Here is a 25,494-nt window from a genome sequence, read left to right as displayed (position 1 = left end):
GTGTTTCAAAACAATATTTACGATGTGCAAGATAGAAAATCAGTTATTTCAGACATTCTTGGAATTAAGAAGATTGTGATCTGATCTGATTTTCGTGAAACCGGCACGCTATAAACACACGCCGCATCAAATGACCGCTAACAGCCTGCTATACATCCACCCCATCGTCCGTAGTAGTTTTCTCCAAGTTCCGAAAGCCTCTCGCTAGATGCTAGCACTCCACTGATATGAGATAAAGTCGCCCCTACGCTCGTAACTGCTTATTACTTTAGTGGGCCACACACTGGTAAGCCGAAACATCATGACCACTGCTCACTGCAACGTTGGGTGCCGCCTGTCGGTGTTGAGGACACGTGACGCGGTAACAGAAGTGTAAGCGGAGCCGACACGGTCGGTGATCACCCTAGCAAAGATACGGGCTGCAATTGGGGAAAATCCATTGAGATAAGCGGCACTGACAAAGGGCACATTATCATCACGATTTGAACGAGTCTCTCGAAATCGGCAAAGCTGGGCGTCTCGTTCGCATCTACGGAAAGAGAGAGGACGACAGTGAAACTACCACTAGGCCCTAAATTGTTGGACGTCCACGACTCTTCACAGAACGTGAGGTTCGGAGGCTTATCTGCTCTGTTAAATAGGATAGATCGTGATCTGCCGAAAGAGCACAATGCTGGTGCACGCACAAGTGTTTCGGAGCACACCGTTCATTGTACAGGGTGATTCAAAAAGAATACCACAACTTTAGGAATTTAAAACTCTGCAACGACAAAAGGCAGAGCTAAGCACTATCTGTCGGCGAATTAAGGGAGCTATAAAGTTTCATTTAGTTGTACATTTGTTCGCTTGAGGCGCTGTTGACTAGGCGTCAGCGTCAGTTGATGCTAAGATGGCGATAGCTCAACAGAAAGCTTTTTGTGTTATTGAGTACGGCAGAAGTGAATCGACGACAGTTGTTCAGCGTGCATTTCGAACGAAGTATGGTGTTAAACCTCCTGATAGGTGGTGTATTAAACGTTGGTATAAACAGTTTACAGAGAATGGGTGTTTGTGCAAAGGGAAAAGTTTTGGACGGCCGAGAACGAGTGATGAAAATGTAGCACGCATCCAGCAAGCATTTGTTCGCAGCCCAGGAAAATCGACTCGCAGAGCTAGCAGAGAGCTGCAAATTCCACAATCAACTGTATGGAGAGTCCTACGAAAAAGGTTAGTTACGAAACCTTATCGTCTGAAATTGGTTCAAGCACTGTCTGCAGCTGATAAGATTAAAAGAATCGATTTCTGTGATTTTATCCTTGCTCAAATGGAAACAGATGAATCTTTCGTTTCAAAGATTGTGTTTAGTGATGAAGCAACTTTCCACACTAACGGGAAAGTCGACCGTCACAATGTCTGTATATGGGGCACTGAGAATCCGCGGGAAACAACTCAGTATGAACGTGACTCGCCAAAGGTGCACGTTTTCTGTGCCATTTCAGCGAATAAAGTTTTTGGTCCCTTTTTCTTCGAAGGTGCTACTGTAACTGGACTACAGAATCTGGAGATGTTAGAGAATTGACTGTTCCCTCAGCTCGAACAAGAAGCACAACAATTCATATTTTATCAGGATGGAGCGCCACCACATTGGCACTTATCTGTCCGTAACTACCTGAACGTCAACTACCCGAGGCGATGGATCGGCCGCCAGGCAGCCCGTGACAGAGCATCACTGGCCTCCAAGAAGCCCTGATCTTACCCCCTGCGATTTTTTCTTATGGGGGTATGTTAAGGATATGGTGTTTCGGCCACCTCTCCCAGCCACCATTGATGATTTGAAACGAGAAATAACAGCAGCTATCCAAACTGTTACGCCTGATATGATACAGAGAGTGTGGAACGATTTGGAGTATCGGGTTGATATTGCTCGTGTGTCTGGAGGGGGCCATATTGAACATCTCTGAACTTGTTTTTGATTGGAAAAAAACCTTTTTAAATACTCTTTGTAATGATGTATAACAGAAGGTTATATTATGTTTCTTTCATTAAATACACATTTTTAAAATTGTGGTATTCTTTTTGAATCACCCTGTACATTGTTGAACATGGAGATCCGCAGCAGACCACCCCTACGTGTTCACATGTTAACCAAACGACATCGTCAGTTACGATTGCAGTGGGCACGGGATCATCGGGATTCGATTGTCGATCAGTGGAAAGGTGTCGGCTCTTCGGGTTAATAACATTTTTGCTACTCTAGGTCGAGGGTCGTCTCCACAAACGCAGTCATCGGGACGAATGGCGGCTCGAAATGTGCAGCGCACCACGGACGCAGGCTGGTGGAAGCAGGATTATGCTACGGGAGACATCCTTCTGCGCTTGCATGGGACCTGTGGTAGTAATCGAAGAAAGGCTTACAGCTGCGAACCATCTGCATCCCCCTTCGTGTCTGATGATGTCTTCCCAGAAGGCGATGCCAACTTTCAGCAGTATAACTGTCCGTGTTCCGGGGCCAGAACGGTGCTCGAGTGATTTGAGGGTCATTACAGTGAACTCACTTTGACGTCTCGGCAACCAAATTCGCCTGATGTAAATCCTATAGAACACATCTGGGTCGCTATCGGGCCGCATCATCGCGTACGCAAATCAGAGAATTACATGACCTGGCGTAGACGTCTAATGCCACGTATCTCCAAAAACCTACCAACAAATAGTCTGATCCCTTATACTCAGAATCAGTGATGTATTTCGTTCCGAAGACGGACAAACAAGCTACTAAGAAAGTGCTCATAATGTTCTGGATCATGAATGTGTCTATCCCATGAACCACGAAAGGTTTAACTCTAAGAAATAACACCACTGGTCAGAATGACGTCAAATTGCAACGGAATATTATCGGCTTCTTTTGGTGTGCATCCTGGTAGAGGGATGAAAGGAATTGTGTCGAAGTCAGTGCTGTTTTCATTGTGTATTGACACAGAACACTGTGTGTGGTGGTTAATTTGGAGTTTCTGCGCGAGTGGAGCACAAGGAAATCTTAAGTAAAAATTCTTTCCAAATTCGCCACCAACTCATTATTAATTAAAAATTCACATTTTTATATATTCCGGTAAAGACAACAGAACAATACAGAACCTCACACGTCGACAACATCCAGAATAAATGGCATAGCACACGAAAAACGCACTGGAAAATGGTAACCATTTCCCGAAACATGTCGTGCAAAATATAAATCTAAAGAAAATCGGGTCGGGTAGAAGTTATTTTGTAAACAAACCCATTGTAAAAGTCGCAGGCTTTCATCAGTCATTTCTAATGGATGGAATAAAACATTTTTATCGACTTGCTAATGCACTTCAACTGTTTCAACATGGTACCTAAATAATAGAACCATGTGAACTGGAGACCGACCGTCCGAATCACGGAAACATTTACGGCAGAACAACTTCGGTCCCAGGGAGGTAGAGCTCTTGCTGTGAGGTTTATTTAAAATCTGCGATTCGAAGAAAACCGCTGACTGCACCGATTGCTCTGCTCTTCTGTCAGCCTAACCGTGTCCATCTGAAGCGTTTTGGAAAGGCTGCGTTAGGTTGCCAGACACTGGCTTCTTCTAATGGCCAGAATTGCTTCTCCGGCACTTCTCTGGGTGTATTCATTCGCAGAAGAACTAAACATTCGCTCTATAAAGGAAGTGTAATCGCATCCCCCCCATCCACCCACCTCTCCAACACAATTCTGGATAATTAACAGTGTCTGCTCACGACAGCCCTTCGCTGTTCATCTATGTCATCCGGGCGTGTATGTCGGAGCAACTCTAACGTTGCAATCTTAGCGGTATTCTCTACAACAATTTGTACTCCATGGAACCTCTACTGCGTGTCTTGCTGAACACGCCCCCTAGAGATATGTGTAGTGTCGATATATACTCTTTATTTTATTTATTTAATGACTTGGCATGTGTTCCCTGTACATATTCGTATACTCAAAATTCAAGTCCTGAATTGACAATGCAAGCGTTTTGGCTTATAGTAACAGGAATTCCAAGAGCAACCAAAATACGTACCGCTCACTAGCTCATCGCAACCCAGAATAGGAATAACAAAAGATAGAGTAACTTCTAACACAAGCGCTGGGACATAGACTCGAACCAGCGATACGATTTCTTGGTCCACAGGGCCGGAAATAATAAACAGATTTTTAAAAAATCATCAATAAAGAAAATAAGTTCTCAATATTTATTTCATAAATTTAAGCAAAACTGAAATGGATACTACCTAGGCTTGCAGTAGAGACCGTAATTTTATGGTCTTACAATACATTAGTTTCGTATAAATTTATAAGACTGTTGGGTGTAGCAGTGCGTTCTAAAATGTGAATGAATACGGTTATAAACAAGGAATTGAAGGCCGAGACATGAGAAACACAGGAACGCTGCGTTCGGAACCAAAATCTAGCCAGCTAAATCATGCCTGTCGAATTCAGAGCAGTACTGCACGCTTTGTGGAGAAAAATTCTGCGAGTCAAGTGCATACCGAAATGCTTTGTATTTTACCTGAATGTTTTTCGCTGCTCTCCATTACATCTCTAGATAAGACTGATAAGATAAAGCATCTCAGGAGGTGTTTTGTGCATTTAGTGACACGTAGTAGTGGAGGAATGTAGGTTGGTAAGATGTCAATTCTACTGGCACTGACAGGCTTGCAGGCGTATATTACGACAGTACCTGGCGGCTAATCCGCAGCACGATGCAGCAGCAGTAGCAGCAGCACAAATCGCGGGTTCCCGGTTTATGCGCTTGCTAGAAGCGCTTACCGGCGGTTGCTGGAAATGACTAACGGGCAGCAATGCTCTTACAGTGACGGTGCATTCGTAAAACGTGGCTCACGACCGACAGTTCCCATTTCTACTGCAAAGCTCGAGAAAGCTGGTAGCTTTTGCAGATGGTGTATAATGTCAAAGTGCACAGAAAGGTGGATTTAAGACCTACGATGCACCACCGCAGGCGTCTCTGAGTTAAGAATCGTAACATTTCTCCTTCTCCTCTCCACCTTAGCCTTCTCTCCCTAGCGATAGTCTCGCGGTTATGGGATTCGACTAGTGGAGTGTGGCGTTTTATGGTCCGGCAGTTTATTTTAACTTTTATGATAGGGTATCCCTCCGTGTCGTCAGTTAACTAAAGGGAGGAAATCCGCCCTCCTGTGTCAGTGAATCGTGTAGACGAAATTATGCTTCATCTTGGTTTAACTCTTTTCTGAGGAGGGATTCTCAACTCTCCAGCATCTGCTAAACAAGCATGGAGAAAAAGCGTAAAAACTACAAAGGACTCATAGGTTTGCCTGAGTGATGGATGCTAAATCGGCGAGCTGATCCCATCCATGCCCCTGTCTCACACCCGTGTCTTTTAATTCGGCGCGCTGCGCGTTAAACTGCGCGAAAATGTCGAGGGGGCTATCTGTGGGTGAGCCAGGTAGTCTACTTTCATTTCGTACCTACAGAAATATGGCTTCACTGTTATTCACTGCAAAAAGACGTGTGTTGTTGGCAGATGAAAGATTCACTGTAAAGTTATTACAGTCTCTCGATCCGCTTAATGTAATCCGCCGGTACCCTTAGCTTTCGACGTATCACAGATGCCTCGATTTTAACAATGAAGTATATAAAAGCTTATAATAAAATAATAATTCCAAACTTTTTCAGATTAAAACTGTGTGCCGGACGAAGACTCGAACTCGGGACCTTTGCCTTTCGTGGACAGGTGCTCTACGAACTAAGCTACGTCAGTACGACTTACGACCTATCCTCATAGCTTTACTCAGCTTTACTTCCGCCAGTACTTCGTCGACTGCCTTCCAAATCTCTCGGCTCTCCAGCGAAACTTGCAAGAAGAAAGGATATTCCGAGAAGAAAGGATATTGCGCAACACGGTTTGGTCACAGCCGTAAGGATGTTTCCAGAACGAAAAAAAAAAAAAAAGCTCCGTCTTTAGGCCACAAGTGGCCCTTCCGGGACCGTCCGGCCGCCGTGTCATCTTCGTTTCCAGAACGAATCTGTCCGAAAATTTGAGAAGTACGTGTCTCATGCAAATTATTTAAGAACTCTGACAGGAACAAACGCTCACCTTTGACGTCAAAATGCACATTTCACGAAGTCGAGGTGTGCATTAAGTGTTATCAGTATTTGACTTAGCATTGCGATAATGGACACAGATAAGCAGACTATGACCGTGCAGGCGTGTAAATGAGTAAAATGATGTTCCTTTGAGTCATTTCCTCCAACATTCGCGATGTCAGTCTTTGGTACTTTTTTCTCATCGAATGGTTTTCCACCTTTTTGTTTTGCCTACTCAATTTACTATGGCTTTTGTAGGTGAATAAAGTAACGACCCACACGTATTCCTATGGTTTTCCGGCTGAAACTGTAGAACCATTTCACATTTGTTGTCGGTAGAAGGGATGATCATCCTGCGAGCGGGCGCTGTTTTTCTGGTTGGAATTTTCTCCGCAGGCGGTCAGGACGCAAGGCTATCCATGTTGGGAAAAATAATAATAATAATAATAATAATAATAATAATAAGAAGAAGAAGAAGAAGAATTTTCCTGTGTTAATTATAGTCTACAATTTCTCTAATTCCTTAGTTTACATGCTACTTTATTTTCCGAAACTTAACCGAGAAATTTGGAGAAGTGTATGTGGATAAATACAAACACTTTTACTATTTTTTTTCTTTGGGCCAGTGTGGGTGTGTGTCGAGGAGGGGTTCATGGCCCCCGTAACTCTCCCTCCGCGAATCCGCGTCTCTCAGTACCTTCCCTAATGTAACTTCAGTGTCTAAGGACACATTTACACGGAGCATAAAAATTGCACATTACCGATAATATAGTACAGCAGTGTTGTCCGGCAACATGCTGGCCATAAAAATTGCAAAAAAATGTTCGACAACATCACCGATCATTATTGCCCAGCAATGTTTATGAAACCAGAAGTGTTCACAGAGGAAACACTTCAAATGGTTCAAATGGCTCTGCGCACTATGGGACTCAACAGCTGTGGTCATCAGTCCCCTAGAGCTTAGAACTACTTAAACCTAACTAACCTAAGGACATCACACACATCCATGCCCGAGGCAGGATTCGAACCTGCGACCGTAGCAGTCGCGCGGTTCCGGACTGCGCGCCTAGAACCGCGAGACCACCGCGGCCGGCGAGGAAACACTATGGCAGCGAAATGGAAGAAAGCGAGCTAGTGGCAGTGTATTCGGATCTCGTGCATTTACATGTTATAAAAAAAAAGTCAAATCAGTTTTGTGAAGCCATTCTTTAAGTAAACGAACTGCTTCCGAAACTTGAACTTGTGAACTGATACTGAAAAGCTGAAACGCAATATAAAGTGTATCATTTAATAGCAATTTGTCTGCGAATACTTAAGACGAATACCAGTATGAAGAGCTGCATACAAGTGACAACCAAACTGGTTATCGCTCTTCCTTTTCCGACTCTTGATGGTTCGTAAGAAGGGATTCCTTCACCTCTTTCAAGTTCACTTCTCATCGATATGCCGCAAGAAATTCATTACAGTATTTACAAATAAGAATCAAGTGCTTATGTTATAATTTTATTGAGGTTCACTACTACAGTGATAGAAATAAGGATACGATACAAACGGTTCAAATGGCTCTGAGCATTATGGGACTTAACAGCTGAGGTCATCAGTCCCCTAGAACTTAGAACTATTTAAACCAAACTAACCTAAGGACATCACACACATCAATACCCGAGGCAGGATTCGAACCTGCGACCGTAGCAGCCACGTGGTTCGGAACTGAAGCGCCTAGAACCGCTCGGCCAACGCGGCCGGCCAAGGATGCAATACATCTGCGATCTGGCTTATGGAACATGAAAAGTAATTTATTTAAAGATCGTAACAGAAAAAAAGACAACTGGCGAGGTAATATCCATGACAACAGAAAAACACGTGATGAACCTTCAGAAATTTTAGAAGTCTTCTGAGTCCACGAAGAATAAAATTATGCGTTATTATTGCAGATCATCTGTGACGGCAGCAGCGAGAACGTCCTTTGCAGATTGGAGTCTTAGAATTATTACTTCTCGTCTCGTTTGTTCACTTCTGCATTCCTGTAGGCAACAAACAAATGCAGTGACTCTACATATGCGCGCCATCCTTCAAACTGAAGCGAAACACTAATGTTTCACCGCTCGTATTGTGTGACTTGGCACTGTAGCGCAATCGACGTGAGAGAGAGGAAGCAACACACACACACACACACACACACACACACACTTTATAGACAAGTACAGGGGTAACGTGCCACGGCGATCCGAAATATTCCCCATCCTCCGTGGACACCAAAGGCACCTAGGGTCCTAGGCAGTACGTCGGCAGCTGCTTTAAGCTGCCTCCTCCATCAGCAGTTTTACCGTGCATTGCAGCCAAATACCACCAAAGTTGAAGGCAACACTGTTGCGGCCATACATTGCCGTACATGGCCCGCGAAAACGCACCCAAGTCGCTGCGCAACGTCGCTAAGTGGCGATGCTGAAGAAAAGAGTCCAGAGAAGCTGGGTGATTCGGTAAGTCAGTGACATTGCGGTTCAATAGCGGTTTAACTGACATCAGTAAGACATTCCGCGATTCACTTTCCGACTTCGAACTGCAGAACATTTCCAGCGTGTGCTGCGGTAAGCGCCTGCAACCCGCGCCTGAGACTAGTCGGTGCCCTGAGAGCAGGAACCAGTCCTGGCAAGTGTTCCAGTGGGACAGCGGCTGGCTAACAACTGCCGCCGGCACACGCGACTCTCCCCGAAGATCCTCCTTTGGCCAGCTTTTTCCGACCGCCGCGCCGTCGCGTCGTGCTCTTACTGAGGATCACAACTCGAAGAACCGTGTACACTAATAGCACAAGAGCACTAGGACAGAAACTTTGAACACTCCAACGATACGGATGGGCATCCTCAGACAACGACTGGTAGCCAGAATAGAATCCTCTCTGCTGTGGTGAAAGGCAAACTAGATCACAGAACCGGTATACGGCGTGCAAAGTGACACTGTATATCTATACAAAATGGTTTAAAAGACGACGTGAACGACACGTAAGAAAAAGTTACCGTATTTGAGAGCTCGAAAGTACGCAGTATACCTGAGGATGCTAAATTTGCTGTCTTGTCAGTCAGCCCGTCAAACGTGTACGTGGATAGTGAAGGAGACAAACTAGATAAAAACAGTACCTGCGGTTGGTTCGATTACCACATGTAGATCGTTTAACAACCGCCAGTCCACCCCCAAAGGCCAATCTCAGAACGGCACTAATAGGTACTTTGAAAATAAATCGCTCACCCCGAAACAGTTATACGAGCCATTCGCATGCAAAACACACGTGTTCTCTATTAGCGCCATTCACGTTGGCACAATGTAACTCCATTAACAAGTACTTACTCTAGCTGTAATAGCAGTACGATTGCAGTAGCAGACCATCTTTTGCAGTGTTCGGTTATCTGCTAGTGAGTACGTAGTGTGTATCTTTATCATGAGGCGACTTAATCCATAGATGTCAAAACGAAGTCGCGACGTACTACGCACCAGAAGTATACAATCGTCATTTCATCATCACACCTCACTTTGTGCTATATAGTCAACTTTCTGTACAGAAGTACAAGTCTGTGCTAAAATGTTTGGCAAAAGCCAGATAATGACACTGACATACCAATTTCATCGTTTGAAACTCAAACTATTCTGGCGTTCGGTATTAGAATGCTTCAATGTAGAAACGTTGAAAGTGTCTTTAGTCGGATCGCATATTACTCTGTTCTATCTGGATCATTTCATTAAACTACCAGACCTGCACTCTGAAGAGTGAATACCTGTGCAACGTTATCAAGTCAGTAGTAGTTTGTTGTTCAGATAGCGTAATTAAGCACAGGGTAAATAGCAATAAGTCACGACTGAAATGTTTGTGCTTTTGGTCCTATTATATCGATATTTTGTTTCAAATCTTAAACATGGCTTCGAAACAGCAATTTGAAGTGGTTGAACAGCAATCTGAAGAGGTTGAAAAATCAGCCAACCAGTTGCAAATGAAAGTTTATTAGCCCTTGACCACGATTTCGACATTTGTAAAAATATCTTCAGAAGTAATGGCCTTACATCACATGGAGGCATAATATTTTAAATGAAGCCGAGAGGCTCTTGTCACAAATAAAATTGATAAAACAAGAATTATTGCAAGCCAAGGCTTTTGATAGCGCCAGATTACCTATATCGTCCCTTCTGCCAGAGACTAAGGCGTTAGTCTCTGGCATAAGTACGATATAGGTAATCTGGCGCTATCAAAAGCCTTGGCTTGCAATAATTCTTAATTTATCAATTTTGTTTACGACAAGAGCCGCTCGGCTTCATCTACATTATTGTGCCATCAGCTGATGTAATAAGGCCACTACTTCTGAAGACGATATTTTTACAAACATCGAAACCATGATCAAGGGCTAATAAATCTTTATTTGCAATTGGTTGGCCGATTTTTCAACCTCTTCAGATATTTTGTTTCTTCGCGATACCGAAGTTCCTCTCTTAGACACTGAACAAGAGATCATTCAAACGTGTCTCGTGGTAAGACGCGCTGTTATGAATATGAATGACTCTTCCCATTCTTTCTTGGGTGAGCGAGTGGAGGTTCCCTGATGTGTTGGGGTGGCATTATGTGGGGCCGACGTATTCCGCTGGTAGTAATGGAAGGCGCCGCAACGGCTGTACAATACGTGAATGCCATTCTCCGACCGTAGTGCAGCCATATCGGCAGCATATTGGCGAGGCATTCGTCTTCGTGGGCGACAATTCGCGCCCCCCTTCGTACACTTCAGGATAACGACATCGCTCGACTAGAGTGGCCAGCATGTTCTCCAGAGATGAACCCTATCTAACATGCCTGAGATAGATTGAAAAGGGCTGTTTATGGACGACGTGACCCACCAACCACTCTGAAGGATCTACGCCGAATCGCCGTTGAGTAGTGAGACAATCTGGACCAAAAGTGCCTTGTCGATAGTATGCCACGACAAATACAGGCATGCATCAATGCAAAAGGACGTTCTACTGGATTTTAGAGGTACCGGTTTGTACAGCAATCTGGACCACCAACTCTTAAGGTCTCGCTGTATGGTGGTATAACATGCAATGTGCAGTTTTCACGAGCAATAAAAAGGGCGGAAATGTTTATGTTGATCTCTATTCCAATTTTCTGTCCAAGTTCCAAAACTCTCGAAACCGAGGGGCCGCTAAACTTTTTTTGGTGTGTGTATGTTGGTGGTATGATTCTCAGTGAACCTCTATATGAGCACTTATTTACCTCATTTTATTATCGTATTCGTTTCGGGAGGCATATGTAAAAAAAGAAAAAAGAAAATAGCGTTCTGTCCTGGATCGTACAGTCTCGGAAATTCTACAGTAAACCTCACCGTGACGCACAAAGGCTTTGTTGTAATGTTTGCCACCGGAGATAGTTCCGCCTCTCAGCGAACCCTTGCATCCACTTAACGATTGCGCGCGCGCGAGTGTGTGTGTGTGTGTGTGTGTGTGTGTGTGTGTGTGTGTGTGTGTCGCTCTACCTCAGGAATCGCTCGAAGAATTTGTAGGCCACTTGTTTCGTGGACGAGCTACATTCCTTGAAGGTGCACATTCTTTCTCACGCTTTGTTTAGTTTACGTGGTCATTCCACATTACGTTTATGGTGATTTTTCGTCGACAGCATAATCGAACAATGAAGAACATCTTCGCCATTACATTTATTTACGTTCAGAGTCAACAAGCCAATCCCTGCCCAATCACCGATTCTCTGGAGCCTGTTCTACATTTCGATACAGTCTTCTCGCGGGAGACATCTTGGACGAAGCCTCCCACGTTCCTCTTCTGTTACATCCCGTTTTGCACTCTGTAAATATGGGAAACGTCTACGCCCGAGGCCGAGAGATACCGGAAGGTGGGTGCTACAGGCGGGAAGACACGCCGGACCTTGGCCGGAAGGAGGAAGACGTTAAGCACCATCACCAGCAGAGGAGTACTCGACACACCGTAAAGGTGTGTAAACAGGGGAGACAGTAGCGAGGCCTTGTTTCCCTGCCAAGCGACGACGACGAGGGCGGAATAGGGGAGGAAACGGCCTCCTGTCGCAGACGGACGCTTCCTGCCGCTCGCAGCTTCCCGAGAACAAGTTGCCAGGGACCAGGGAGGGGAGGGAACTTCGTCCGTCTTGCCACCTAACGAGTGAGTTGTGAGCTCAGTCTGCAGGGAAACAAAGGAACGCTCCTTGCAATAAACAGTGGCTGTACGGCGTGGCAGTATTAACGGGGGACGTCTTTTAAGTCGAAAAGTCCACCTGGAATCCAAAATCGGTTTTACGGAGAGTACTCTGTGGCACTGAACCTTCACTAAGCTTGCATTTACAAAGAATATCTCGCCCAAAGCAAAGCCCCGCGCGACTTAAAAAACCGCATGTGACCACTTACGAAAGGTAAAACGAACGGACCCGCAAAATTACAGACGAATGTTCTTAACAACGGTCTTCTGCAAAATCCTTGAACATATTCTCAGCTCCAATATAATAAAGTTCTTTGAGAAGGAAAAGCTTCTGTCCACGAGGCAGCACGGTTTTAGAAAGAATCGTTCCTGCGAAACTCAGTTTACCGTTTTCTAATATGATATCGTACGAACTATGGATTAAGGGCAAAAATGTTTCTAGATTTCCGAAAAGCGTTTGAGATGGTGCCGTACTGCAGACTTAACGAAGATACCAGCGTTTGGAATAGGTTCCTAGATATATGACCGGCCCGAGGACTTCTTAAGTAATAGAACCCAGTATGTTGTCCTCGACGGCGAGCGTTCATCAGACACAAGGTGTCGTCAGGAGTGCCTTGGTGAAATGTGATAACGATAGCTATTAGTCTGTGTATACATAAATGATCTGATGGACAGGTTGAACAATAATTTGCGGTTGTTTGCTGATGATGCTGTCGTGCACGGGAAAGTGTCGAAGATGAGTGACTGTAGTAAGATACGACTTAGACGAAATTTCTATCTGGTATGATGAATGGCAGCTAGCTCTAAAAGTAGAAAAATGTAAGTTAATGCAGATGAGTAGGAAAAATAATCCCGTGTTGTTCGAATACATCAGTAGTGTGCTACTTGATACAGTCAAATCGATTAAGTATCTAAACGCAACGTTCCAAAGCGATACGAAATGGAACAAGCATGTGGAGATTGCACTAGTAAAGACGAATGGTGGACTTCGGTTTACTGACAGAATTTTATGGAAGTGGGGTTGATCTGTAATGGAGACCGCGTATAGAACACTGGTGCGACCCATTATTGAGTACTGCTCTAGTTTTTCTGATCCGCCGTCGGACTAAGGAAATACATCGAAGCAGTTCAGATATGGGATGCGAGATTTATTACGTTCGACAAACACTGAAGAATTACAGACATGCTTCAGTAACTCAAACGGGAACCCCTGGAGGAAAGGCGACGCTCCCTTAGAGGAACCTTATTGAGAAAAATTTATAAAACCGCCATTCGAAGCTCACTGCAAAACGATTCTACTGCCGCCAACATACACTTCGCTTAAGAACCTCGAAGACGAGAGAAATTAGGGCTCCCACGCAGGCATATTATACACAGTAATCTTTCCTTGCTCTGCTAGCGAGTGAAACAGGAAATGAAATAACTACTTGTGTTACAAGGTACCCTCGGCCATGCACCGTACGATGGCTTGCAGAGTATGAATGCACATGCAGATACTTCATTTCGATAACTGTACCCAAATACCTAAAGATTAAGCCATAAAGACTCCGCAATCGATTGCAAATAATGTGAACAACAAATGCAGCTGACGAGAAAATTAGTACGGAAATACCCAGTGCGCTTTAGAGCAAGAGGAAAAACTTCTACGTTATTAAGGACGAAGCAAACGTCCGGAATAAGGCAGGATGGGTACGAAAATCGGTCGTATCAGTTTCAAAGGAATCGCTCTGTCATTGTGTTGAGCGCCTAGGGTAAACCACGGAGACGTTAACTCTGTACAGCCTGAATGGGGCTTGAATCTCCATCCTCCAGAACGCAAGCCCAGTGTCTAAATAGGCCCACACATGTTCGATATTTATTGACAATACTAGTTTGTCAAACCGTGAAGATAATGAAGCAACCTCACATCATAGATAATCGTGCCAAAATTGTCAATTGGGAACACAGTTTTGCAAGGTAGAACACCCAAAAGAAAGCGTGTGTTGCAGTTATATTAGTAACAGCTTTCAAGCAACAGAAAACGTCGAAAAAGAGGAGATGGGTCCGAGAATGTGATAAAAAAAGAAGCGACTGGTCATATGTTAATTTATTGACTGACATCGGACCATGGACACGAAATCCATGGTAAATTATTTACAGATTAGTCTTGCATCGTAAAAGTTTTTATTCATGTTGATTCAAGATAAAACAGACAAGCAAAGTACGTTAATGAGAGAGGCAATCGCAGTCGACGAGAGATTGGAGGTAACTTCGAAATTTCTGGTGGCAAGCAGGTCATTCCGATGCCTAAAGGTAAGTTCTGCAACATCAGCAGACACCATAATTAAAATGCTATGGTAACCAGTGAAGCAATTTTATGTCTGCCTTGCGAAGAGAATCTCAGCCGATTACAATAAAACATCACCTTACATTTTCTGATAATTTGCTGAAACTGTAAAGCATTTCGCATACCTCCGACTAGTCGTTGCATATACATAACGAATTTGTTATGAAGAGGAAGCGTTTTCCGAACTATTATGTAATCCATCAGCATATAACGTATTATTAAATTAATTAAGTACGCAGTATCATAGAGAACTCTCCGCTAACTATCGTGGAATCGTATATACAATGATTACTTTTGCATCGGCCTATTAAAATTATTGTGTGTTAGAAGACTAATTCAAAAATTGAATCTGAGGTATGATATGCTCAAAGGCGAATTGAAAATAAATAGTGCACTCTAACGCCGTGTGGTTAGTTCATAAAGCTCGGTCAACATATGAATAGAGAATATTGTGAAACCGGCAATACTTGACGTCACATGTCCACTAGTTATTGATAATATTGAGAATAATTTTAGGGCCATCAGTACTGCTCGTAATATTTCTAGTATTAACAATACGTTAATACGCGCCCTCAGACCGTCACTATATTGACGATTTAACAATATTTCTGAATTTGTGAGGGGCCCACCGCTCAGTATGCGAAGAGGGATGCCACGAAATTAATGTCCAAGTGAAGGTTGGTTGTTAGTGTTTAACGTCCCGTCGACAACGAGGTCATTAGAGACGGAGCGCAAGCTCGGGTTAGGGAAGGATTGGGAAGGAAATCGGCCGTGCCCTTTCAAAGGAACCATCCCGGCATTTGCCTGAAACGATTTAGGGAAATCACGGAAAACCTAAATCAGGATGGCAGGAGACGGGATTGAACCGTCGTCCTCCCGAATGCGAGTCCAGTGTGCTAACCACTGCGCCACCTCGCTCGGTTCCAAGTGAAGGGTATCACTTTAAACACATACAAAAGTATAGGAATTACAAAATAAAATGCATCATAAAGAAAAACATTCTCGTTCGTGCTTGAAAAAAAATTTATTTGTTTGGCTCTGAGCACTATGGGACTTAACATCTGAGGTCATCAGTCCCCTAGAACTTAGAACTACTTACACCTAACCAACCTAAGGACATCACACACATCCATGCCCGAGGCAGGATTCGAACCTGCGACCGCAGTGGTCGCGCGGTTCTAGACTGTAGCGCCTAGAACCGCTCGGCCACCCCGGCCGGCGCAGTTATTTGTTTCTTTGTTATGAATTACACATTTCTCGTTTTCTCACCCGAAAATGCTGTCACCACCTTGAGACATCATCTGAGGGGTGCCTGCTTCTTCATGCGCGTAATCTACGTTGTCAAGAAATTGTTACGCATAGAAATAGCACATACACACTGATCTCTGTAGCGGCAGTCGGAAGAAAGTTGTGCGCAATGGAGTAGCGTGTACAGCTGTTTCCGTTAAAACAGCTGCTGCCACGGCTCGTATTTCAGCAGACGCAGACACGCAAACACGCACTTCCTCTCGCACCACAACTAATTCCATTTTCGTCACATTTCCGACTTCTCGTACTTTCGCTTCAACTTTCATCGTGAAATCATCTCAACTTTCACTGAGCCCCTTACAAAGACATGCTGACGCTCGCGTGTATTGGCTCCGACACGCATGTGTCTGCATAAACACACAAGAAACGTAGAAAGGAACTACTTGTCCTGACGTATTATTGAGGCATTATGTTGCGCCCCCACTCTCTGGACCACAAATGGGAGAAGCCACTGGCATGAGAAACTTTGGCGACGGGCAGATTGTTATGCCTGGCGCCTGGGAATGGTCATCTCGGAAACGGCGAAATCGGTCGGCTGCCGTGAGCATCTTTGAGAAGTGGTTGAAGGACGATGAAACTACGAGAAGATGACAAGGACTTGGACGTCCTAACCTGTATAACAGGCGGCGATGTATGGCAGATCTGACGACAGTTCAATGCTGGTGAAGACACGAGTGAGTGTGAGTACACCGTTCAGCATAAATTGTTGAAAATTGTGCTCCTAAATTGTTGAAAATTGTGTTCCACAGTAGGCGACTTCTACCTGTACCCATGTTGATCCAAAGACACTGTCTATTACGAATGCAGTGTGCAATTCAGTGGGGCAGTTTTTTGCTATGAGGGACATTCACCTGGGCTTCCATTGGACCTGTGGTGGTACTGAAATGCACCGAGACAGTTGTGAGGCACATAAACGTAACTTCGGATCACCTGCTTCGCTTTACGCTTGATGTCAAAACAAACAGCAAAACGATTTGAAGAAATATCGAAATGGTGCGAAAAGTGGCAGTTGACCTTAATTAACGAAAAGTGTGAGGTCTTCCACATGAGTGCTAAAAAGAACGCGTTAAACTTCGGTTACACGATAAATCAGTCTAATCTAAAAGCCGAAAATTTAACTAAATACATAGGAATTACAATTACGAACAACTTAAATTAGTAGGAACACACAGAAAATGTTGTGGGGAAGGCTAACCAAAGACTGCGTTTCATTGGCAGGACACTTAGAAAATGTAACAAGGAGACTGCCTACACTACGCTTGTCCGTCCTCTTTTAGAATACTGTTGCGCGGTGTGGGATCCTTACCAGATAGGACTGACTGAGTACATCGAAAAAGTTCAAAGAAAGGCAGCACCTTTTGTATTATCGCGAAATATGGGAGAGTGTGTCACAGAAATGATACAGGATTTGGAATGGACATGATTAAAAGAAAGGCGTTTTTCATTGCGACGGAATCTTCTCACGAAATTCCAATCACCAACTTTCTCCTCCGAATGCGAAAATATTTTGTTGACGATCACAAAGATAAAATAAGGGAAATCAGAGCTCGTACGGAGAGATATAGGTGTTCATTCTTCCCGCGCGCTATACGAGATTGGAACAATAGAGAATTGTAAAGGTGGTTCGATGAACCCTCTGCCAGGCACTTAAAAGTGATTTGCAGAGTATCCATGCAGATGTCTTCTGCAATGGTGACGACACGTTCCGGCGGGATAGCTGTCGCAGTCACAAGGCCAAAATCGAGCAACAGTGGTTTGAGCAAAATGATAGTGAACTCACATTGATTTAATGGCCACCAAATTAGCTTCATGTGAACCAAAAGGAACACATACGGAAAACTACAGGCCGCAAGCTCAGAGTCCACAAATCTCTGGCCCGTTATGTGCGAGGGATACGTAACCTGTCCGTAGGCGTCAGGTCCCACATACCTCCGGAAACCCACCCAGGACTTGTGGGGTTCATGCCACACAGCATCGAAGAATCACCGTTTTATTGAGTTCCAAAAGCTGGAACATCTCCCTACTACGCAGGTGGTCTTAATGGTTTGCCTCATCAGTGAGGTCCTTACTCTCTGACATGTTTCAATGAAAACGTCGGCTGCAGTGAACGAGCAGTGTAGTACAGTCTTGCTCTTGCATCCCACTGGAAAATGACGTCAACGAGAATTAGGAAAGATGCTGCAAATACGTGTACTTAAGAATTTCACTTACGTTCAGCCAGCAATGGCTTTCGTAGTATGACGCATCTGACACCCCTCAGGGCTGCATTCGCTTACTTCAGGGCTTAAGACGTTTTTGCACGTCGCCTTCCACGAATCTGCGCAAAAGCTCTGCTTTTTTGCGTTCCAGTGGAGGGCAAGGACATACGTGCTTGTAATTAACTGCTCGTCAGCTGCTAACGACCTGATCGGTTCTGATGAAAGGTGACAGCCTAAGAACACAGTCCAAGGTCGAAAAACAAAGACTCACTAATATGCCAGAGGAGACAGTACACTAGTAAAGCGAGCAATTTTGTTTATTTCATGTTGCTGCAATTACTGCGGGAAAACACGCGTCAGCACGCGAGCTTCAGGATGGCAATGTATGAGTCACAGTGAAAGCTCAAAGTTGAAGTACGTCACCCTACTACTTTCCTGAGCATGTAAAAGTAATACACAAAGAATAATGAAAATTTGCAGTAGTTGACAATCCAGAATAATTCAACAAAACGTTTATGTTGTGGATTTCGAATGTTCGTTTACACATGACACACCATCACGTCGCTGAAATAAATACCTACAATAAACTCAACAAGATTACATTTCTCTCATGTCCATCGAAGCCAATATCACGACCACTAAGACCTTATAAAGTCAGAGCTAGTAAATAACGTAAGATACAGATCCCCACATTGTTTATTCCTTGTTAAGTCCTCTGCATGTGATTTCCAATGTGTTCGGTACTGAAGACGCTGATATTCCAGATAAAAAGTGAAACTGCTCATGGAATTTATGGAACAGCCTGAGAAGTGAATCAGCCGTTAACCCAACCTGAATATCAAAGAGAGACTGCCTCAATGGAAAAAATACTGTCTCAGTTTCCTTCAATCTGAGTATGAGTCCCAGTGCCAACCTTTGCTATGCCTTCGTACTTCTCATGTAACACACTGACGGGGGGGGGGGGGGGGGGGGGGGGGTTATCTTAGGGCAGTAAAAATTATCGCAAAGGTAACAAGGGAAATTCCAAAGATACTCATTACTTACACACATAAATTAGCAACCCTAATTATTCTGCACTGCATTGACTTCCAAACTGCGCTAATGACTGAAATGACTGTCATTTCTTACCATGGATAAGAAATACACCTTACTAACTGGCACACAGCTTTTAAAAGCGTTTTTTTCGAACTTCCCAGACAATCTTACAAGAGTCTGGAAGGCAGTAAAGACAGGATACATGTAAGAGGTTCTCGGTGATACGCCAGAACCGTAAAATAGTTTGGCCTTGTACTGTAATGTGACAGGCAATAGTACACAGGATCCCTGCGTTTGGCCAACTCCACACATATTGGGCACAGTATTCAGACCCACAAAGACGAGATTTCGACGGGCCATTATACCTATTGTCATACTTTGAGACAGGTAAATGTCGACGTCAACAAAGTGGTTGACAGAATGACACCATCGGCCACCTGGGATTGTAGGAGTGGCTATAGGGACAACACTACATCGCATTGCTTGGTATATCAGAGTGGCAACAACGTTTGATAATGTCCAGAATCAGGCACCGTAGTTGGAAAGCCGCAAATCTACGTGAGCAAGCTTGCGAACCAGGTGTCACACGGCAGTTCGAAGCACTGTCACAGGTCCCTTGGCATTGCCAAATGAGTAGTGGTACATAGTTGTATTTGAGTACGGCTGTGTCTCAAAGCTAGATTTATACAGGAGGTGCTATCTTCGTCTAGAAGCGTTTTTATGGAATGAAACGGGGCAGCTAGTATTTCTGCCGTCACCGGTGGCCGAAAGGCACACCTTCCATCAGATAAGGTAGTCTCTTTTTATTCCCCTACAAGAAACAACAGCACGCCAACACGACAAATGAGACAACGTACCGCTCCTGAAATGTAACAGTCGTTCCAGGAACACTCACGCCAGCACTTCCTCTTGAGGTAACGGACTCTTAGTATTATCCCGCTCGGCAGGGTTTACCGATCAAACAAATGTTGTTTACAAGTCCTCAGATAACGTGGTACACCAGAATTGTATCTTCAAAAGGCAGAACGAGAGCTGCAACTAAGTTCAGCACAGATCGACGAAACGTTCCATAAATAATTATTCACGCAAAGGTAAAGAATATGTAATCAATATGTCATGGAGACATACCTCCAGGCGAGCACTTTACCTTCACTATCAATCTAGGCACTGTTCTGCATAGTCAGAATATAGTCTGACAAGCGGGAAGATGTGCATCTCGACAGCAAACATTACGATCACGTCATTTTAAGTCATCAACCAATTCGCAAATTTAAAGCGCCTGCCTGCAGATGATACAAGTAGATACAAAATACAGAGAGGTATCTGCCAGTTCACAGCTGGGGAAGAACGAAATTGTGATTCCTCAATCCGGCGACGAGAAAGAAGAGCCTGATTTTAACGTCACAGACGCAGCCGACACTACGAACGGCGATCGACATGCACGCAGATGCGTGAAATGGAGACGAAAGTGAGAAGAGAAGGAAATTGGCTGTATCTTCGAAGGAACTTACCAACCATTTGCGTTTATTACGGATGACACGAAAAACTTAAAGGGGGACTTTGAACTCCGTTCCTTTGCACATGTGTAAGAGTACAATTTTATAACTTATGGCAATACCTGACACTTTTTCCTTCGCAATGTGCAGAGAACGATGAGATAACTTGTTGATATTTTTGTCAAGCAATTTATTGGGTATCTTTACTGATACGTCTAGATGCAATTGCATTGAAAATCGAAGACTTGCTCTTCAGAAAAAGAGGATGGCAACTTGTTATTGTCTCATTACGTTCACTGTTTGTTCATGTGAAACAAAACATTCAGGATATTGATTCTATTTAGAAAGCGAGGAGTTACACTATAAGAGATGCCTTGATCTTACAGTGAACGTTCTCCTGTGTTCAGTTCTGCCCGATAGACCCTCTAATCGACCGGGACTGTAACCGTAATGAGTACCAGAAAGATAAAGAACATCAGTGGAAAGGCGTAATGTCACGGAGAGTAATTCCTCATAATCTACGAGATATGAAACATTTCCCTTCTACCTCCTACATACACGCGGCGTTCTGAGTACTTCGTGGGTCCAGCACTCCAGAAAGAGAGTGTATTGCTAATAAGTGCCTTATCCGCAGCGTAGGGGATTGTTTCCAGAATGAGTCTTTCATTCTGCAGCGGAGTGAGTGCAATTTTGAGACATCCTGACGCATTACAATTGCGAACCGTTCACGTCAACCTTCGCAGTCAATACTCTTGTCTTCTGAGTTACCCAGGCACGACGCATGACCTGCCCCCTCTCAGCTTTAAAGCTTTGGTATGGATCCGGGTTCGAATCCCAGTTATAATCTGCCAGGAAGTTTCGGAAGTGCGTACACACTGTGCAGAGTGCAAGATACATTCTGAAAACACAGTGTTGCTATATGCCACCGGCAATGCACGACAAACTTGCGCCAGCGCTCATTAAAGGCCCCTTCGCAGACACCAATTTACCGATCGATCGACCGACCGACCAATGCCGTGGCATTCTACACATGTCCCGACCGACTGTGCTTAGCGATTACACCGCCGACCTGTTGCTGTGATTTGTTTGTCTTTAGTTCATTGAATTTATGTTCTTCGAGATCCTGCTCGGTTTACACAGAAACATATTTGCCTTGGCTGATTTAGAGGTAAAAAAAAGAGGGCATGCTATGTGCAAAGAAGTGGCTAATGCGGAAAAAAGAAATAACCCATAGTCTGTTACTTAAGCAGCTGCGAAGCGATGATTTTCGTAATTATGTAAGAACGCACGAAACATGCTTTTCAGAGCTGCCGAAATCATCAAAGTATTCTTAACGAAAACGAATACAGTGAGAGGCTGTAAGCTGCGAGGAGAGGTCGTTAGCTACATTGCGGTTTCTAGCCATTGACAGAAGTTATGAGGACCTCAAATTCAGTGTTGTTGTATCCCTACAATTATTATCTAAAATGAATTCCTGAAACCTGCAACGTGATTGATAGTTGTTTGCAGAAATAAAGTAAATAAATAAAACGAAAGCTGTTCATGTAAACTTTATTAATTTATATATCTATGTAGCATAAAAGATGCCCCTGTGATTTTAGGAAACTCGCTTCAAATGAGAATACATCTAATACATACAACAGGTATATAAGGAATGAGGCATTTAGCAACTATTAGGACTCAAAAAAAAAAAAAAATTCCCACACTTTGCTCTTCATAGCAGAAGGTTTGGCTGCAGGCTTGGTCTTTGTTTTTTATGAAATTAAGACCTAATCTGTCGGTATTTCGGGTTTTAGATTTCATTTCCCATGACTATCGGAAATAAAAATCTAAAAACAGAAATACAGGTCGACGGATTTTTATTCATATTATATATATCTTTTACTCGTTCTATGTTGTTGTGGTCTTCAATCCTGAGACTGGTTTGATGCAGCTCTCCACGCTACTGTATCCTGTGCAAGCTGCTTCATCTCCCAGTACGTACTGCAGCCTACATCCTTCTGAATCTGCTTAGTGTATTCATCTCTTGGTCTCTCTTTTCGATTTTTACCCTCCACGCTGCCCTCCAGTAGCAAATTGGTGATCCCTTGATGTCTTAGAATATGCCCTACCAATCGATCCCTTCTTCTAGTCGAGTTGTGCCACAAATTTCTCTTCTGAATTCTATTCAGTACCTCCTCATTAGTTATGTGATCTACATCTACATTTATACTCCGCAAGCCACCCAACGGTGTGTGGCGGAGGGCACTTTACGTGCCACTGTCATTACCTCCCTTTCCTGTTCCAGTCGCGTATGGTTCGCGGGAAGAACGACTGTCTGAAAGCCTCCGTGCGCGCTCGAATCTCTCTAATTTTACATTCGTGATCTCCTCGGGGGGTATAAGTAGGGGGAAGCAATATATTCGATACCTCATCCAGAAACGCACCCTCTCGAAACCTGGCGAGCAAGCTACACCGCGATGCAGAGCGCCTCTCTTGCAGAGTCTGCCACTTGAGTTTGCTAAACATCTCCGTAACGCTATCACGCTTACCAAATAACCCTGTGACGAAACGCGCCACTCTTGTTTCGATCTTCTCTGTCTCTTCTGTCAACCCGACCTGGTACAGATCCCACACTGATGAGCAATACTCAACTATAGGTCGAACGAGTGTTTTGTAAGTCACCTCCTTTGTTGATGGACTACATTTTCTAAGGACTCTCCCAATGAATCTCAACCTGGTACCCGCCTTACCAACAATAAATTTTATATGATCATTCCACTTCAAATCGTTCCGTACGCATACTCCCAGATATTTTACAGAAGTAACTGCTACCAGTGTTTGTTCCGCTATCATATAATCATACAATAAAGGATCCTTCTTTCTATGTATTCGCAATACATTACATTTGTCTATGTTAAGGGTCAGTTACCACTCCCTGCACCAAGTGCCTATCCGCTGCAGATCTTCCTGCATTTCGCTACAATTTTCTAATGCTGCAACTTCTCTGTATACTACAGCATCATCCGCGAAAGGCCGCATGGAACTTCCGACACCATATTTCGAAAGCTTCTACTCTCTTCTTGTCTAAACTACTTAACGACCATGTTTCACTTCCATACATGGCTACATTCCATACAAATACTTTCAGAAACGACTTCCTGACACTTAAATCTATACTCCATGTTAACAAATTTCTCTGCTTCAGAAACGCTTTCCTTGCCATTGCCAGTCTACATTTTATATCCTCGTTTGGCTTTTGTTGATGTTCATGTTACATCCTCCTTTCAAGACACTGTTCATTCCGTTCAACTGCTCTTCCAACTCGTTCTATATGCCACATAAATCGATAAGGGTTTGTTCAAAATGAAACAAGTGCTCCATTCCTTGAATGTCTATTGCTATACTTCTCGCACGACGGGCCTCGAAAACGTCTCCAGTCTTTACGTTTCTTCAGAAGCTTTGTAAAAGTTTCGTCCGCCTCACAACAGTATTAATCCCGACAAATAAAAACAAAGCTTTTGTCGGACGGTTGGCTCGACAGCGCTACACACGGAAAAATTGTTGGATGGAGTGGTGGTGGGGGTCGGGGACTCGGCTGTCATGTGATCCTAGCCTCCCGACATCCCGACATGGAAAATTCGTGGCTCGGTCGATCAAAACGCCTAGACACGGTCGGTCGGTCGGACAATTGGTCGGTCGGTAAGTGCATTTATAGGGCCCTTTAACATTTCGCAGATGAAATCACACACACACACACACACACACACACACACAGACAGAGTACAGAAATGCGCCGGCAACAACTAGTATGCCTACCTGGCGATTTATCTCCAAAAGCGGAGGTCTCTGGGACAGAGAGCAGCAGCAGCGGTGCTGGTGGGCGCCTTCGCTTCACGCTCCAGGGCTGGGTAGCGGCACGGCCAGACAACGGTATGCAGACGGCGCACAGTCACTGGCACAGGGCGTGTGCACAGCGTGTGCCTAACAAGCCCGCCAGTGTTCACCTGCGGCACGCAATTAGCGACTGCGAGTGCAACTGCGGACAGAACAACAGCGCGTACGCTCACGTCAGTTTGCGGCGGCGTGAATGCGCTGTTCATCACGGTAATACGGCTGCGCTCAGTCCCTAGCGGCGCCAACCGAGTGCGAATAAAGGGCCCAACACACGCACCGACCGACCGACAAACAGCACGAGTGTTGGCGTTTTGACCGACCGACGAACATTCCTTGCCGGGCTGTCGGGCGGGCAGCATCATCCGACAGCCGGCATCCGGTCACTCGCACTTGTGAACTGTGCCGGCCTCCGAAGTTCATCTTTTGTCAGCGTGCGTGGGATTAAGTGCTGTTCTAATACACATGACATGGTGTGAGGCAAACAAAACTTTGACAGGTTTCTGGAGAAACTGAACGACTGCAGATGTTTGTGCGACACGTCGTGCGAGGAGTATAGCAATGTAAACGCAAGAAATGAAGTACTCTTCATTTTGTTCAACGAGTCCGTAATGGTCTCGTGTGGCACATGGAGCGAATACTTCCTCTTTTCAGGTTTTATTTCCGATGCTGATTGCAAATGAAATCTAAAAATCGAAACATCTACCTTCAATGCTCGTTAATTCATAAAATATACTTGCTTCAGCGTTATAATGCACTGTTGATGGCAAACCGCTAGAGACAGTATCTACCGTAAAATATCTACGAGTAACTATCCAGAGCGACCGTAAGTGGAATGACCACATAAAACAAAGAATGGGAAAAGCAGATGCCAGACTCAGATTCGTAGGAAGAATCTTAATAAAACGTAACCCATCCACGAAAGAAGTAGCATATAAGGCTCCTGTTCGACCGATTCCTGAGTATTATTCTTCTGTCT

At 44.2% G+C, this 25,494-nt stretch overlaps 1 protein-coding gene and 1 non-coding gene across 2 annotated transcripts in view; both read right to left on the bottom strand.

Moving 5' to 3' along the window:
* The window catches only part of LOC126237768 (uncharacterized), a 597,386-nt gene that overhangs the window by 530,977 nt on the left and 40,915 nt on the right, over nt 1-25,494 (bottom strand). The gene's annotated exons all lie outside the window — the stretch shown is intronic.
* On the bottom strand, nt 15,451-15,523 carry Trnaa-cgc (transfer RNA alanine (anticodon CGC)). The gene has a single exon. It is a non-coding gene; the product is annotated as a tRNA-Ala (tRNA).

The sequence above is a fragment of the Schistocerca nitens genome, chromosome 1, assembly GCF_023898315.1.
Source record: "Schistocerca nitens isolate TAMUIC-IGC-003100 chromosome 1, iqSchNite1.1, whole genome shotgun sequence".
Taxonomy (NCBI): Eukaryota; Metazoa; Arthropoda; class Insecta; order Orthoptera; family Acrididae; genus Schistocerca; species Schistocerca nitens.
The sequence above is the reverse complement of the archived record's forward strand: the minus strand, read 5'-3'. Positions and strand labels throughout refer to the sequence as shown.